Source organism: Gopherus evgoodei, chromosome 11 (genome assembly GCF_007399415.2).
Source record: "Gopherus evgoodei ecotype Sinaloan lineage chromosome 11, rGopEvg1_v1.p, whole genome shotgun sequence".
NCBI classification, from domain to species: domain Eukaryota; kingdom Metazoa; phylum Chordata; order Testudines; family Testudinidae; genus Gopherus; species Gopherus evgoodei.
In genome coordinates, this window is record NC_044332.1 from 24,128,144 (window position 1) to 24,145,963 (window position 17,820).

General features: G+C 40.7%; 1 protein-coding gene across 1 annotated transcript in view; it reads left to right on the forward strand.

The window, feature by feature from the left end:
- Positions 1–17,820, forward strand: part of ANKRD44 (ankyrin repeat domain 44) — a 241,184-nt gene that overhangs the window by 87,935 nt on the left and 135,429 nt on the right. The window lies entirely within an intron of this gene.

Sequence of the window (17,820 nt, forward strand, 5' to 3'; positions counted from 1 at the left end):
TCTTGGTTGTTTTCCCTACCTAGCAGATGGACTTCTGTATTCTGCACAAGTTGAATTCCTAGGCTGCCTCCATCTTCACTGTAAGATATGAAAAGTTGCAACAGTTTATTGTGATCACTATGGGTAGAACCTCTTCTGAGAGGAAGGGGCACAGCCTCCTGTCAAAGTGGAGGTGAACGAAGCCATATCATAACCTTAGTCCCAGATTTGGACCTTAGCGTCCAAAATATGGGGGTTAGCATGAAAACCTCCAAGCTTAGTTACCAGCTTGGACCTGGTACTTGCTGCCACCACCCAAAAAATTAGAGTGTTTTGGGGCACTCTGGTCCCCCTGAAAAACTTTCCCTGGGGACCCCAAGACCCAAATCCCTTGAGTCTCACAACAAAGGGAAATAATCCTTTTTCCCTTCCCCCCTCCAGGTGCTCCTGGAGAGATACACAGACACAAGCTCTGTGAATCCAAACAGAGTGACTCCCCCTCTCTGTTCCCGGTCCTGGAAACAAAAAGGACTTTCCTATTCCCCCAGAGGGAATGCAAAATCAGGCTAGCCAATTCAACACACACCGATCTCCCCTGATTTCTTCCTCCCACCAATTCCCTGGTGAGTACAGACTCAATTTCCCTGAAGTAAAGAAAAACTTCAACAGGTCTTAAAAGAAAGCTTTATATAAAAAAAAAAAAGAAAGAAAAATACATACAAATGTTCTCTCTGTATTAAGGTGACACAACACAGGGTCGATTGCTTAAAAGAATATTGAATAAACAGCCTTATTCAAAAAGAATACAAATCAAAGCACTCCAGCACTTATATTCATGCAAATACCAAAGAAAAGAAACCATATAACTTACTATCTGATCTCTTTGTCCTTACACTTAGAAACAGAAGATTAGAAAACAGAACTACTTCTCCAAAGCTCAGAGAAAGCAGGCAGACAGAAACAAAGACCTCAGACACAAAATTCCCTCCACCCAAAGTTGAAAAAATCCGGTTTCCTGATTGGTCCTCTGGTCAGGTGCTTCAGGTGAAAGAGACATTAACCCTTAGCTATCTGTTTATGACAAGCCAGTTGCTCCCACTATTGCTATAGGACAGTGATTCCCAAACTGGGATTTGTGAAATGTTACAGGGGGTCCTCGGGGGGGAAAAAATTCCCTAATGGCGGACAGAGCTGTCCCTAGTGACCGTGGGAAGCACAGGGCCAGCAGCCTGGAGCCCCTGGACTTCCAGGAGCTAAAACAGATCAAAGCAAGCATATCTATCACACTGAGAACATTTAAACTTCAAGACTCCTTATAAGAAATGGAAAGGGAGGTGGATATTTTTGCTGTTTTTTTTTTAATTAAATAGGCAACTAATATTTTTAAAATTATTATGAAGAACATGTTTAAGCTTTGTTGTAATGTGTGTTGTTTGCATAGACGGCTCAAGACCTGAAAGTTTGTGTAGGAGGAATCTTTGAGTTGTTGTCTTAAATACCTTCATGCTGTTCCACATCTGGTGCTCCTTGATGAAACATACGAGCCTTGTCCTATAACAGGTTTATTCAATGTGATACAAAAGTGAGATCTTGGAAGAATGTTGCCATTTTCATTATGTAATAAAAATTCTGTAATGATAAAAAATAATAAATAGTGTGTAATAAGCATGTCATAAAAACAAATTATATATTTCTAAGATCACTGCTTTTATAATTTATACTCAGATAAAGGAGAAAATCCCTGGATATATTCATTTTTAGGAGGGGGTTCGTTAGACTTGACATTCTAGTGAAAGGGGTTCACAGGTTGTTAAAGTTTGGGAACCACTGCTATAGGAGTATCCTGGACTAGTGATAAATGTAGTAAGACTGAGATTTTGGACCACAGTACCTTGATGAATTGAGAATATTTGTCTTTGATAGCCAAGATGTTGACATCTCTTCCATCTCATCACAGTATTTACACAATTTTAATGTCAGTTTTGTCTTGGGTTAGGTTTGAGCCAGTTGCCCTTCATCCAAGTGCTAATCGCATGCACACATAGTGACGTCTTTGTGATGGGATTGGTTGTGACTAAGAAGAAGTTATGGGACGAACATTATTAGCACTGACAAGAATCTGGCATCTCACAATCTTTCCAAAAGCATGTGTAGATATTGAAGGAGAGGGAGGGATAAGAGCTGTAGAACCCTGAATATAAAAGCTGCTGGGGAAAAAGAGCAGATTGTCATTCCAGCTCTCAGGGCTCTGTTTTAGACTGATTGAAGCCTCTACAAAACCATTGGCGGCATCTGTAGAGTGTTCTAGTTCGTACGCCACTAGATGTGTCAGGCCTTGAAGATCATAATGTTGGTTTCAGGAGTGATTCTATTCTGTATTATACCATTTTGTTTCTTTGCTTGGCCTCATGGTTTTGTTGACAGCTAACCTTGCATTCAACAGCCAGAGTTTTGAGCTTGTTGTTAGGTTCTGTTGTGTGGTTAGTGCTGAATGCAAGGGTGTTGTCAGGGTATATTGAACCAAACTAATTTTGCTAATATGTTCCAGATTCAAATTAGAGGTGAAACATCTGTTTAATGTGCTAAACCGATCTCCAGCCAACTTTAACATTCCAGATGCAAACGTAGAGATGAAGTGTTGTTATGAACTGATATACAGCTTCACACGGTTACAATGTTATTAATACAAGTAATATTATAGTCAACTTTAATCTTTTTTTAAAAAAAATCTGACTCTTGCATTACATTGTAGCTGCTAAACTACAAACAGCAGTACTAGATCAGAAACAAGCAACAGGAAACAGCATACTTTGTGAAAACAGGAATAATTTCCCTAAAGCTCTCTTCACTGCTGCCGAGGAATTCCGAGGGAAAACAAGTCTGGCACCATGTGCATGAATATTCACTTCCTTGAAAGCATTTTTGTTACTATTAGGTATAGTGAAGCTGACACATGTTCCATGGATCAATAAATGAGACCCAGAGCAGTAAGAGGTTGTGTTACCACTTGTTCTGTAACTCTGGGCATCTCTGTGCTGTGCAGCCTTGGTTCAGAGCCTTGAAACCAGTAACATGCTCATAGTACAGTAGCCTTACCCTGGCTTCCACCTGCCTTGCTACTCCTTGCAAGGTGACCAGTCTCCCTCCCCGTATTTCCCTCAAACTCTCTGCCTTTAGTGTCCAGCCCTCTTCTGGCACATTCACAGAACTTAAGTTTGCTGCTCTTTCAGAGTCAGTAAACAGCAACTCGTTAATTTAACTGGGGTTTGACAAACTATTTTATTTCAGTCATAGGTTTATATATTATTAATATAGTAATACAATATATTATAACTGATATACAGCATGGCCAGAGGGCAGCAGGAGAGTGTTAGCAGGGAGCCTTATTCCCTGCAAGGCGAGGAAGGTTTGCTATAGATTAACTCGAGCACCTGAAGCCAATTAGAGCACCAGCAGTCAGTCATGTGATAAGAACCCCTGCTTCAGTCAGACAGTGTGGGAGTTAGAGCAGGGAGGTTTGATTGGAGCAGAGAGCAGTTTGAAGGAGTTGGAGCAGAGAACAGTTTTGAAGAGAGACAAAAGGAAAGTTTGGAGGAGTGCTGCAGTGGGCTGAGAAATCCAAAAAAACACCCTAGGTAAGGGGCACCTGGCTTATGTAGAAGGAGGGCAAGAAGCCCCTTCACAAGCTGAAGGGCAGGAGAGGGAAGTAGCCCAGGGGAAGGAACCGCTAGTTCAAGTGGTTCACCACAAACCTCAGGGCCCCTGGGTTGGGACCTGGAGAAGAGGGTGGGCCCAGGTCCCTCCCTCTCCACTCCCCTCTTCAAGGACAGTAGTGGGGTAATTAAAATGCCAATTCAGAGGCAAGCAAAGGCGCCCTGAACCTGCCCCAAAGAAGAGAGAGCACGAGACCCAGCATAACAGTACTGGAAATTTGCCACATAACATAATATAATTATATATTATAACCTATAATATAAACCCATGTGTTGGTTTATATTAGAAATAAAACAAGTTTATTTAAACAAGTCAGAGGCTTAAGTGATACCAAGAATAAGGAATAAAGATAGAAAGGGTAACAAGCAAACAAAAGTAGAAATGTTTCTACAAGTAAAACCAATTTAACAAACTAGACTCTCTCTTTTTCAGAGAAAAGATTGTCACCAGGTCTCTCTTCCAGCATGGCTGACCAGACTCTCTGGCCAGTATCCTTCAGAGATCTCAAAGTTCCTTTGTTTCTTCATTTGAAGGATGCCAAAATTGCCTTGTGTCTCTCCTTATATCTTCCCAAAGTGCATGACCCTGTTTCCGGATGCAGGAAGCCCTCCTGGAGGCAGTGCCCACTAGGGCAGGGGTTCTCAACTTTTTTTTTTCTTGAGGCCCCCACCAACATCCTATAAAAACTCAACATCCCACCTGTGCCATAACTGGTTTTCTGCATATAAAAGCCAGGACCTACATTAGGGGTGTCATAGTATCTTTCCCCAATCTGAACCTTAGAGCCCAAAAGTTGGGGTACTAGCATGAATTTCTCTAAGCGTAATTACCTGCTTAGATCTGATAAGCTGCCACCAATCAGGAATTCCAGCGCCTGATACACTCTGGTCCCCCCAAAACCTTCCCTGGGGACCCCAAGACCCAAATTCCTTGAGTCTTACAACACAGGGGAATAAACCCTTTCCCTCCCCTTCTCCTCCCCTCCAGGTGTTCCCTCCCTGGGCTCCTGGAGAGATATACAGATTCAAGCTCCGTGAATCTAAAACAAAGGGATTCCACCCTTCTCCCTCCCTGTTAAGTACAGACTCAATTCCCTTGAGCCTCAACAAGGGGAAAAAATCAGACAGGGCTTAAAAGCAAAACTTTTAATAAAAGAAAGAATAAAGAAAATCACTGTAAATTCAAGACTGAATATTACAAGGTCTGTCAGCTTCTAGAAACTGGAGAAAAAGCCTCTTCCAGCAGAAATACAATTTAAAATACTTCCAGCCAAATACACATTAGACCTCTACCAGCCAGATACACATTTGCAAGTAAAGAAAACCAATTAAAAAGACTATATCACCTTTCTACTTGTACTTACTACTTGAATAGAAAATTAGAGCCTGTAGTACGTCCAGTCACTCTCAGATCCCAGAGAGAACAAAACCAAACCCAAAAAACACAAACAAAGGCTTCCCTCCACCGAGATTTTAAAGTGTCTTGTCTCCTGATTGGTCCCCTGGTCAGGTGTTTGGTTCCCTGTTTGTTAACCCTTTACAGGTAAAAGAGACATTAACCGTTAACTATCTGTTTATGACAAGGGGGTAGCAGGCAGGGCAATTGCTTGGGGTGAAGCTACATTGCTCAGGCTTTGGCTTCAGCCCTGGGTGATGGGACTCAGAGCCCCAGACTTCAATCCCATGTGATGGAGCTTTAGCTTTCTGCCCTGGGCCCCAGCAAGTCTAACACAGGCCATTCTTCATGGCACCGCAGAAACCTGCTCGGGGGCCCCAGACCTCTGGTTAAGAACCACTGCACTAGGGAGCTGACACCATGTTTATTTTTGCAACTGGTTATGATAGTTAAGAGGCTATCTCCCCCACTCACTAGTTGATGACTTTGTTTACCTTCTAGGTAAATGTACCTTTGTTATCTGTGCCTGACCACCAGGCTGGTCACACACGCTAATACATAGTTCTTTGTCTAATGCAGACGGTTTTGTGCATTGCTTGCCAAACACATTTTAAGACCAGTCTAGTGTATATTTATAACACTTTAAACACACCCCATACGTACATCATGCGAGAATACTAATGATAAGTAAGTTATTAGTTTTCAAATGATATATTACATGCCATCTTTTGGGTATATGTTATGGCAGCAGTGTGTTAGATGTAGTGAGTATGTCAGACCTGACAAGTTGCTGACAGAGTAGTGAACTTCCAGTGGCCCAGTGTGTCACAGACCTTTCTTACCCAAGATGCTTCATTCTTTTTCTTCCCACACTGACTGCTTAGAATAGTAGAGCTTAGAGACCACTGAAACTTCATGGGAACCCCTCTTTATAAGCTCTGCTGCATAGATATTCTATTTGCTTACCCTTGGCTTTAAAACTAAGGACTTCATTATGAAATTGGGATCAGTGTTTTGAAGTAATTTGTTCTTGCTGCTTATTCTCCACTTGAAGTTGTCATCCTTTGTTTGGTAACCTCAGTGACTGGAGTATTTGCAAAGATCATGGTGTGACAGACTGACAGTATCCTGCTATTTCCTGACAAACCTTATGGAATTAAGATAAACTTCCTTGAATTAAAAGCAGCAAAGAGTCCTGTGGCACCTTATAGACTGACAGACGTATTGGAGCATGAGCTTTCATGGGTGAATACCCACTTTGTCGGATGTATTCACCCACGAAAGCGCATGCTCCAATACATCTGTTAGTGTATAAGGTGCCACAGTACTCTTAGCCTGGATCTGTAAAAGCAGCAAACACAGCTACCCCTCTGATACTCCCTGAATTAAGTTACACCTTGCTAATTGGGCTTGGTGCCTTTGGGATCCAGTGTATTGAAGATGCAACTGTTTGTGTTATTGTAGAACTGTATGTGGCTTTTCTAGGCACTTGACTAATGTAAATGTTAGGAACTTCAAAGGACTTTTGGTGAGATTGCGTGCAAAGTGGGCTTCCTAGGAAATACCTGCTGGGTGAGGGGAATACACATGACCCACTTTGAATTCATCCTTTTTAAGTTACACTGTGGGGAGAGAAGCCAATTGTCTTGTAATGTACCTGATCCTGGATACTCCTGTTCAAAGACCCCTGAACTGTATAAAGAATGGACTAAACATGTCATGAGTATACTTGTTCTGAGCTAACCCTGTAATGCTTTTTACCTCAGGAATAAAATAGGAATGCATAGGCAGTGCTGTTTGGTACCTTATAACCGTAGTAATTACACATGTTAACATCTGAAGAGAAAGCAAGCAGGTGTGGTTGGGCAGCCTATCTCTGCTGGGAATAAGACAGTGCAGGCAGGGAATTGTGCTGTTTGGAAATTCCCTGGTCAGAAGGGAGTGAGAGACCAGTGATGGATTAGCCACTGTGCCAACAGGACCCATGTCCAGGCCAATTATGGGGCCCCCAGAAAAATGGATGTCCTCACACCTACTCTGCTTGCCTGGCACTTCTGCCAGGGAACAGGGTCAGGGTGCAGGGGCTTGCCCTGCTCCACCTGCCCGGTGCTCCTGCCAGGCATCGGGGTTGGGGCATGGGAGCTTGCAGACATATCTACACTAGCTTTAATCTAGCTGGCCAGGATTACATGGCAGTGAGGATATAACACAGGTTTTGGTATCAAGGAGCCAACCTTGTACAAGCCTGCTGGGGACTTTGGGTACAGACTAGTGTTGCTAGCCCAGCTAGCGTCCACACTGCCACGTATTCACTGCTATCATTGCTGCTCTAGCTAGATTAAAATTAGTGTGGTTATGCCTACTCCTGCAACAAGCACATCATCATTTGCAGTACATTTCTTGTGTCACATGGTTGTCTTTAGGAATGTCTATGGATCAGGAGAAGCCTAAAGAATTAACAAGAAAATCACTTTTCTATTTCTCACAAACTTTGTAAACTTTTTTTTTTCAAAAGCTTTTTAATTTCCAAGAAAACATCTTTCAAACTGGTAGATTTGGCAGCTTCTCTTTCTTGCCTCACTTGGAGGAAAAAAAAAAAAGTCCTGTGTTAACAAAGACTACACAGAAATTTTGAGTACTGGAGTCCCGTACAAAGATGATAATGATTGCTTCACTGGGAATTTTTCTGCATAAAAGTTGAATCAGTGTGTTTGTTCTCTTCTCTTTGAACTATTCAAATTCCTTATTGAGGCTCAGCTTTAAAACATTCCCTTATATGAAATGGAAATTATCGCCATCCTGCAACCCCAACAACCCCTCCTAGTTTTATTGATCTGAGATGTGTGTTCAGCTGTATTCACTATGGTTTTTAATTGTACTGAACTTGATGGTGAATTTGGATCCTGACACTACCAGCACAAGATGAGCATTGCATTGACAGGTTAGGAAGAGAGATTTTGTTAAGAATAATTGCTACTGAGGATAGTGGAAACTGGATGAAAGAGCCTATCAATAATGTGAGCTGACTAGCAATTACTAGCACTGGTGATTCTTGAGTAGTTTTTGGAGAGGGAACTGAGAAACAAAAGTCTGCAACTAGCGTGAGTCATGAGTTGGCTGATGTGCTAACAGTAATAGAGAGGAAGAGCAGGAAGAAATAGTTTATGCACAGAACAGAAATAACCTCAGAAAGCAGAGAACTAGAGTGTATTTGCCTACCAAATACTTATATTCATAATAATGTGTCATCATGAGACTCAAGCTGACAGAAAAAGCACCGTTGCCTAAAGAGGACTGAATGTGTTGGAGATCTGTGGATTTTGTTGTGGTTATAACAAGCACTAGTATTTTGTTTAATCTTTATTAAACTCCATGACTTTTTTTGTTGTTTTCAGTAGAATCTGACTTTTTTGCTCCAGATCCCTAAGTGGCCCCCTCAAGGATTGAACCCACAACCCTGGGTTTAGCAGGCCAATGTTCAAACCACTGAGCTATCCCTCCCCCCCCGGAGTTGGCCCTTTGTCTTTTTATATAAACATACTGTCTGTTGCATCACACACAACATTCAATAACTGTCACTTCTTTGGATTAATGTCCAGTGAAAATGTGGACAAAGTTCTTCATAGCACTTCTTTCCCCCCACTAAAGCTGCAAAATGCACAGTATCATATCCGATTTGCATGGAATTTTGCATGCTTATAGGTGTACTGTGAACTTGGGGAAGAGGCTTTGTGCTCAGTATCCTTTATGGGCTTGATCCAAAACCCACGCAAGTCAGTGGAGAGACTTATTGACGTGAGTGGGCTTTGGACCAGGCCTTATGTCTGAAAAGTTGGTTTCCTTCCACAGTTTAGGGCTTCCAGTCTTACTGCCAATGAAATCAACAGCATAACTTGCATTGCCTTTAATGAGAGCAGAAATGTGTGTGAACTTTTTGAATGCCAGATTTGGATCTGGTATTTGCTTCTGTTCCAGTCTGAAGTTAATGGCAGACATCCCATTGAGTCCAGAGAGGGGAGGACTTGGCCTCTAGTCAGTCCTAATTGTGTTGTTCAATGAGACTATTTAAATATTTAGCCTTTTCTAACATGGCTGTTTTTATAGGTATCCATTTTGAACAGCTTTCTTTTATTCACTTTGCACCTGAAATGGTTTGGCTCCAGTACTGTATGCAATATTTGTTTCCTATCCATTAATTAGTCAGTGCTGTAGATAACTGGGGAAACATTTTTGTAATGAGTCTTTTAAAGTGGGGGAGGGGTGGAAGTGAATCTGCAGGTAAAAAAATATTCTGGAAAACTGAATTGATACCAGTGTGGGGGTGATGGTTGTTTTTGGCTAATATTCCCCTCCCCCCCCATGCTTTTCTTGTGATGAAATATCATGCAGAACAGTCAAAACGGCATTTGAGCTTCCATTCCTGTAGAACATTTAGGCAGATAAAGAAAGTTCCTCCCCCTGCTGCTGCTGTGTTGTTGTTGTTGTTGTTGTTGTTGTTTGTTTTTAAACACACATGACTGTAATGTCACAGTGGTCAATTGTAGTGCTATTTGGAAAGGATATAATGTAGTACAAATCCCCAAGGCTTGAGAGACTTATCTTTAACATTTCCAATGGGACTGCGCAAAACAAGCTGTTCTCTGTGATCCCTCCTCTGCCCTTCCTTCTCCCTCCCCTTCCCTTCCCTTTTGAAATGTCAGAAATTCTTCATTCCCTCTGAGCCATAGCAGGGAAGAACAGAGGCACCAGCAATGACTGGGTCTCAGTCACTGCATGTGGGCCATATTCTGATATTATCTCCCTGTGGACTTAAAGTTGCTGCAAGATAGGGTGACCAGACAGCAAGTGTGAAAAATCAGGCTGTGGTTGGGAGAGGTAGCTCAGTGGTTTGAGCATTGGGCTGCTAAACCCAGGGTTGTGAGCTCAATCCTTGAGGGGGCCACCTAGGGATCTGGGGCAAAATCAGTACTTGGTCCTGCTAGTGATGGTAGGGGGCTGGACTCAATGACCTTTCAGGGTCCCTTCCAGTTCTATGAGATAGGTAATAGACCCTAAATAAGAAAAAGACCCAAAAATCAGGACTGCCCCTATAAATTCAGGACATCTGCTCACTCTACTGCAAGATGAAATCTTTTTCAAAGGTTTCTAAGTATCCTCAAACAGTTTCTGTGACCAATATTTAATTGAGCTGAATCTTCTTGAAGAGATTTTAATACTGCGTTGTTTACTTAAAGTGCAACTGTAACTTACTTATATAGTATCACCAGCATTTGTTCCTTTATCAAATAAATCTAAGATATTTTCTTCATTTGGGGGGAAAATCTGGGTCTTGCTGCCTGAGTGAGGTAGAAATTGAGTAACAGCTGCAGGATCTGATTGTTGGGTTTTCAGATTTCATTAGGACAATGATTTTGTAATCATGGTGTGTAATCATGGAAATATTGATATTTTGACCAAGCTCTATAGAAAACAGACCTTTTAGCTAGGAAAGTGACTGTAAATAAGAGGTAGATTGAAGGGTAAGGAAGAGCTTTAAAAACAAATTATTAATCTGATCTCACGAAGGTTACATAAATATGAGGAGTCTTTCTTCATTAGTGAGAGTCCCTAGCTCCCAGCTATGCAGGAATTGATTTTTAGACATACACAACCTGTGCGATTTACTTGTTGAATAATTTTCAACTATTTTGCACCCAAATGTGGCACAATTAAAGAAGTAGAGATATAAGCAATTGAAATATTTCGGCTGATGGCAGGATGATTATCTGTTTTTTATTATTAACATTGTAGCTTTTGGCTTAAGTGGTGGATGTGTGGAGGTTTATGATAATCTGAGATGAGATTGTTTCATAAATCAAAAACTATGAAGAAAGACAAATTAGAAAAAATTGAATTTTTCTTCCATTTTTGTGTTTGTTTGCAGCTGTTGCATAGCATAGAGGGAGACGAGGGGATGCTGACTGTCTCTAGAGGATCTGGAGTTAGTGGAGAACAGGGGTGGGTGTGGGTTTGCATGTGTGAGTGAGGCTTTGAGGAAATTGAGAAATTAAGAGGACAGATACAGCCAAAGTGAAAATGGCTATTCATTAACAAAGAGTTCCTCTCCCCATAAAGTCTTCAGGACATAGCAGACCCACCGTAATGGTTTCTATTGCTCTGTCCTGCTGATGACCATTTTATCTCTTTTGACATTCTGAACCTGACACTCTTGCTGACTTCTGATTGGGAGAGCAAGTGAAAAGCTCTTTTGAAAGCTCCTCACTCTTTAGAAAGCAAATGGTTGGGTCCCTCTTAAAGACAGAAGGCCAAATGTAAATTGGCATCAGACCATTTATGTCCAAGTAGCTAAACTGATTTACACCATCCGAGGGTCACATTGTAGGAGTATAGTTTACTGTCTATATATATCTATATCTATATCTATATCTATATCTATATCTATATATCTATATATATATATCTATATCTATATCTATATCTATATATATATATATAATGTGCATGCATAGCCCTGCATCTGTTTTTGGCCATAACGCTGTCAGAGTTACTTCTGCCCATAAAGCCAACAACCATGGGCTTGTCCTGGGTTTATCCTAGGTAACTCCTGGCTCAGTTCATATTATAGTTGTCTGCACTCTGGATCTTGTTTTCTGGGGTGGGATTGGAGGTGAGTAGGGTTTGCGGTTACAATAGTAGCACCGATAACCCCCATCAGGATCAGCACTGTGCACTCAATATAGTCTTCCTTATCAAGAGGCCAGTAGGGTCGTCCTGGTTTATTTGTATTCTTGTAATTTGGGATTTATCTCCATAGAGATTTTTACTGTGTGGTCTTCACTTCATTCAGAAGTTGTATCTTATTGGATTCTGTGGACTCTTTTAGACATAGTGTTGTTCTTAAATCTCTGTTCCTTCCTATATAACAAATATAATATGAAAAAGGATTGGTAGCTAAAATACTGATAAGCTTCAGAGTATAAAATAGATGGACAATGAAACTCACAATGCTGGAAACATGCAGCTAAAATAATTTTTTACCAAATGCACAGTGTTTATTGTTCATTGATTTGGTGCCATCATTGTACTCAAATGCTATACAGTACACAAAATTTAAAGACATTTCATGTCCCAAGGAATTTGTAGAATTCCAAAAGCACTTATCAGATTAGGAAGCCAGTAAGATTTGGTTTCCTGAAATCCATGTGTGCTTTTGGAAATCTTCCCTTTATAATCCTAAAGATAATGTGTAATTTAGTCCTGTACATATTTCATTTAAGCTTGGGGAAAAGTCTGTTATCACCAGAACTGATGAATAAATCAAATTTTCCCCTACATTATTTTTTTGTTCATCTTTGCTTTTAACACCACAAAATACTGCCAGATTTTAACCAGTCTGCAGCATGTTATCTCTGTCTCCATTTGATTCATTTAACTCCTAAGCACTGTTTGTTAATTGTTCAGGTAATTTGGAGATGTGATCTCCAGACACATTTTAAAATGAGGGTCAGTTTGAAGTAGTTAGCATGAAGAAAAGACACTTGGCCAATTGAATCAATTTGTTTTGCTCTTTCCCTTCTTAGAAGTGACCTAAAATTTAAAAAGTTGTGAGTTATTTTCAGTGACTTGGCTCATAAGTTTGCCACAACATAGCTTTGTCACTGAAGTTTTCTGGGTAGAAGAAATGCAGGATTCCAGGAATTGCAGGAAATAACCTCCATTTCACCTGGAAACATTAGCCATCCCTAGGGCAAAAGATTGCCTATTTAAAGAAAAATTGAAAGCAGCCAAGATCTGGAGCCAAACTGACAGCCAGAAATAGAATAGGGATCAGAGAAGAGATTATTGTATTTGTACTGTCAACAATGGCACTGCAAAAAATGTGTGAACACAAATATTAGGCTTCATCTTGCATTTTTTGACCATTGCAGAATCAGTCCCTTAGTCTTTTCTGAGCATTGTGGAGACTTGAATAGATTAATTTGTTCTGTATTAAAATGTCACCTGTCTCACTGCATTGTCTGTATGACTGCTTTTACCTTCTACCTTTTGTTTTGCTGCATACTTTTTTTGTTCTTATGCTTGAAATGCCTTTTGAATAATGTGGTATTTTTTAAATAATTTTTTGTAGAGTGTTCTACATGGAGTTGATGTCTGATATATTATGGACCTAAATGGAATGATGAAACTGGAGGAAGCAAAGATTTGTTTGTGTCAATATAGAGTAAGAACAGTACAGGATAGTTAGTTAGTTTTCTGTGGTGAGTGGGGCTGGGACACCACCCCGCATGTTGTTTTGTAGTTCTGCTGATTAACCCTTTCTTCCTCTCATAGAACTTTGGCCTGGATGATACTTTCTAATGCAGTCACTCTTCTGCCTCTCTCAGGACAGAGCAGAGTAGCATGTCCCATCACAATGAGTGCACATATCTTGTGCAGAGAAATCTGGGGGAGGGGAGAATCTCTGTAAGAGAGATCATCCTCGCTATTACAGTGTGTAACAAGACAAATTGAAGAAAATCTGAAGTCTAATGGTAAAACTGAGTTCATTTTTTTGAAAAGTAGCTTTATTAAGAACTAAAATGATCACTAACACAGATTCAGTACAAATGGACAAGTCCTGTATTTGCTGCAAACTCCCAACTCCTGTTGACTTCAAGCATCCCTTATCCCAGCCCAAAGTATGTCAGCAGAATGCTATTTACAAATATTATATACTGTCTTTTCAAGTTGTAAGAGGAGAATCCTGATTTTTTTTTCTGATGATTTGATTTTAGTATGCATCCTGTAACGGGGACACTTGTCTCTCGTGAGTGTCTCCTCTTGGCTGGCTGTGATGGTGCAATCTTTTCTCCTGGTGCCCCCCGTAGATTTGACCTTGTTTAGTAGGTCTTCAGTGGCCCAGTGCGAAGAGGGGAGCAGCTTTCAGAACCAGGTCAAGCAGGGCCCCTAGGGATGTAGCAGCCTCATGTGACCCCCTGGCCCCTTCCCCATGTGAGCTGGTGTAGAGAAAGTCCTACGATAACAGACCTGGCCCCACCTTAGGACACAGGGTCCTTTTGGGTCACCATAGCAGCACCACATGACCCCAAGGGTAGGGGGCAGTTGCAGGCCCCACCTGGGCTGCACTGCCTTGGGACCCAGAGGCGTCATCAGCTTCCCCACGTGGTCCCCAGCCGCCTCTTTTCAAGCAAGGTGTGGGGGTCAGCATGGAATGCCTCTAGAGTTGCTTCTGTATACTACTGAGATACTCACTATGGTCTCAGTTCAGTAAGGTGCTTTACTCACATGCTTAAAGTGAGGTTCATGACTGTCCTATTGAAATAAAGTTAGGTATATGTTTTAGTAGTTTGCTAAATAAAGTTCTGCATACACAAGAAAAGTCCAAGGGAACTTTGTGCTCCTGAATCTGTATTCAGATATATTTTTTTCACTGCTTCAGTTTCTCCTTGACAGAGCTAACCTATCCCTAGGGGAAGTGCTTCTCTAATTTTGGAGACCAGAACATCACATTTGGGGAACATCTTTCTCCACATGATTCTTTGAGTAAACAATGCACCTAAACCTGGAAAAATCTCTGCAGAAGAAATCTTAGAACTTATTTTTAAGAAATGTCACTTATTCACTACAGTAAGAGAACTTATTGACACATTTCATAATCACAAATGTAATAGCTATTATAGAAGAACAATAAAACAAAAGTTTTATGTTGGCTGCTGGTTTGGATTTCTAAGAGAAAATTTTAGACACATCCTAAATGCCCTCTTCTCTGGAATCTGACATCACTTAAAATCCAGATCAATAAAGCAAGTATACACATTTTAAAAATCTGGAATCGAAAAAACATGAATGGCGTATGCACTCGATTTCCAGTTCCATTAGTTTACTATGCATTTTTTGACATTCATATTCCAATTTTTTTATATTAGAATTTTTGCTGCTTTTGGAATTGGAGGAATTTTCAGTCAAAATATTTTCTATAAATAAATAAATAAATATTTCAACTGTTCTGTCAATAGAATATCACATTAAATCTGTCAGTCTCATTACTTTAAAAAATCACACCCTACATTTTAAAAAACCTAGGAAATTCCACCCTGCCCCCGCCCAAAAAAATAAAACAGTCATTGGTACAGTTAGTCATCCATGTGTAAACAGCATTGACTGAAAATCAAGGAAATCATCAGTTCAGGTCATCCTACATCCATCATCAACACACATGTAACTTACACAACCTCCATTTTTTCCTACTGCCAGCCAACAGATAGAACAATACTTTTTTTATGACCACCACCAGCAGATGCACATTCTCAACTCTGACCTAAAATTTAAGCAATAATGCTGCAAAATATTTCATGCACATTTTTCTAAAAATAGGCATATCTTATGAAGATGTTATCTTCTCCATGTACTCACACACATCTTAGAGCATCTTTTGCAGCCCTAAACCTTCATCTCCTCTACTGTGCACTTCAGAAACAATATCCATTAGTCAGTGGATGCATAGGAGTAAAGGAAGGCAGCTATTGATCCATAAGCCTTACAATCATTTCTCTCTCTCTCTCTCTCTCTCTCTCTCTCTCTCTCTCTCTCTCTTATAGTTACAATTAATAGTAATAGTGTCGTTGTAATTTATTTATAACAAGTGAATCCCTTCCACAGTAAAGGCAGCAAATGAGACTGTTGTAACTATCAAGGCATTATTCTTCTGTCCATCATGGGGAAAGATTTTGCTTCTTTCTTGTTGCCCCAAGCCAGATAGCTTGAGGAGTGAGAGCAGACCACAAGCTGACTTCACTCCTGGATGTTTCACAGCAGAGCAAATCTTCATCTGTGCACCAGTTTATTGAGAAGGCATGAGAATTCAGGTGCCCTGTTCACATTGCATTTGTTGATATCAAGGCCTCCTTTGACTCTGTTGACAGGGAATCATTTTAACTGATCTTGAAACTCACAGGCCTCCCTGGCAAGCTCTGTAGAATGTTCCATCTTCTGTATGATGGCTCCTCAAATTGTGTTCTTGGAAAAGGGAAAAGAACCTCCTCCTTCCAGATTAGGTTGGGCCTTTGACAAGGATGTGTTGCTACCCCAGAACATTTCAATGCTGTCATAGACTATGTGCTTGACTAGACATTAAGTGAATGCAGTTTAGGAGTACGCCATGATGATCAGAACCTCACCAATGTAGATTGTGCCAACGACATAGCACCAGTTTTCAAATCGATGAACAAGCTAGTCATGACATGTAAAGCCCTGGAAAGCTCTGCATCAAAAGTCAACCTGAAAATTAATTAGGGTAAAAATGAAGCTCTTCCGGTTGATTTTGAACATGCTGCAGGCTCTACTATTTAAGTGGGCGACTAGCAAGTTGAGATTGTCGGTGATTTCACCTGCTTCGGCTCTATTGTCAATAACACAGACAGCATTGAGAAAGAGCTAGAGGAGAACTTGAAGCCTGCATGCAAAAGCATCATCAGTAGTGGGGAGCCTAATTAAGAATGTCTTTCACAGACTGAACATCTGATAAGTAGAGAGATGAACTGGAAGGATGATAATGCTTCGGTCTTCAGCATTTCTTAAAGTGTAGTATCCATAACTGGATATGTACTGTATATACTTGTTCATAAACTAAATATTTTTGGTAAAAAAGTGACACATCAAAGAGTGGGAGTTGGCTTATAAATGGCTCTACACCAAAATTTGATGATTTTAAACTCTGTGGAATCATTGAATTGAATATCTAATACAGGGATCAGCAACCTTTGGCCCGTGGCCCGCCAGGGTAAGCACCCTGGCAGGCTGGGCTGGTTTGTTTATCTGCGGCATCCACAGGTTTGGCCAATTGCAGCTCCCACTGGCCGCAGTTTGCCGCTCCAGGCCAATGGCGCAGACAGGAAGCGGCGGTCAGCACATGCCTCAGCCAATGCTGCTTCTGGCCAAAGTTTTCCAACCACTGAAATATAGGGTTCCCTTTGAAAGGGTCATACAGTTTTTGCTATTTTTACCTATCTGTTTTGGGTGGTCGGCTTATAAACGAACAGGCTAATGAACGAGTATATACGGTATATGTTATTAATTTTTATCCTCAAAATACCGGGAGAGAGGAACAATTTCCATCTCAACCTTCCACTTAACTAACCTTTTTCTCTTCTCAATTTTCCTTCATCCTATCTTGCATTCTCGCCTTACATCTGCTGTATCCATCCAGTCCCCAAATTCTCTGGCCCCTTCTCCTGATTAGTCTCTCTTAAAAATCATGTCTGTCAGAATTTTTTTACCTGCTTTTGTTACAAGTAAGAACTCAGAAGACAGTGTTTCTTCCATCCTCTTTCAATTATAATCTTCCCCGTTCCTTTAGTTTGTTGACATTGTGCAGTATACAGCATTTTGTGCATAGTCATTTAGGTCTCTGTCCTACAAAGACTTAAGCTCTGTCTAACTTTGAGTTCTTGAGTAGTCTCCTTGAAGTCAATTTACATTACAAATGTGCTTAACCCTTTACAGGAATAGGGGGTCTTAGTAATTTCCCCTTGCTGCTTATGTGGGCTTTTCATACAATAAGGGGGAGAGAAAAATATTTTTAAAAAGGCAAAATGTGATTGTAAAACTGCAAACATTGGCACAGGATCTGTGGTCTGGTATCTGAAACCATTATTTTTTAAATTGAGTAGATTTTGAAGTTGATTGTGTGCTGTTAGTTTACTTGACAGCTCAGATAGGATAGTGCTGTGGGCC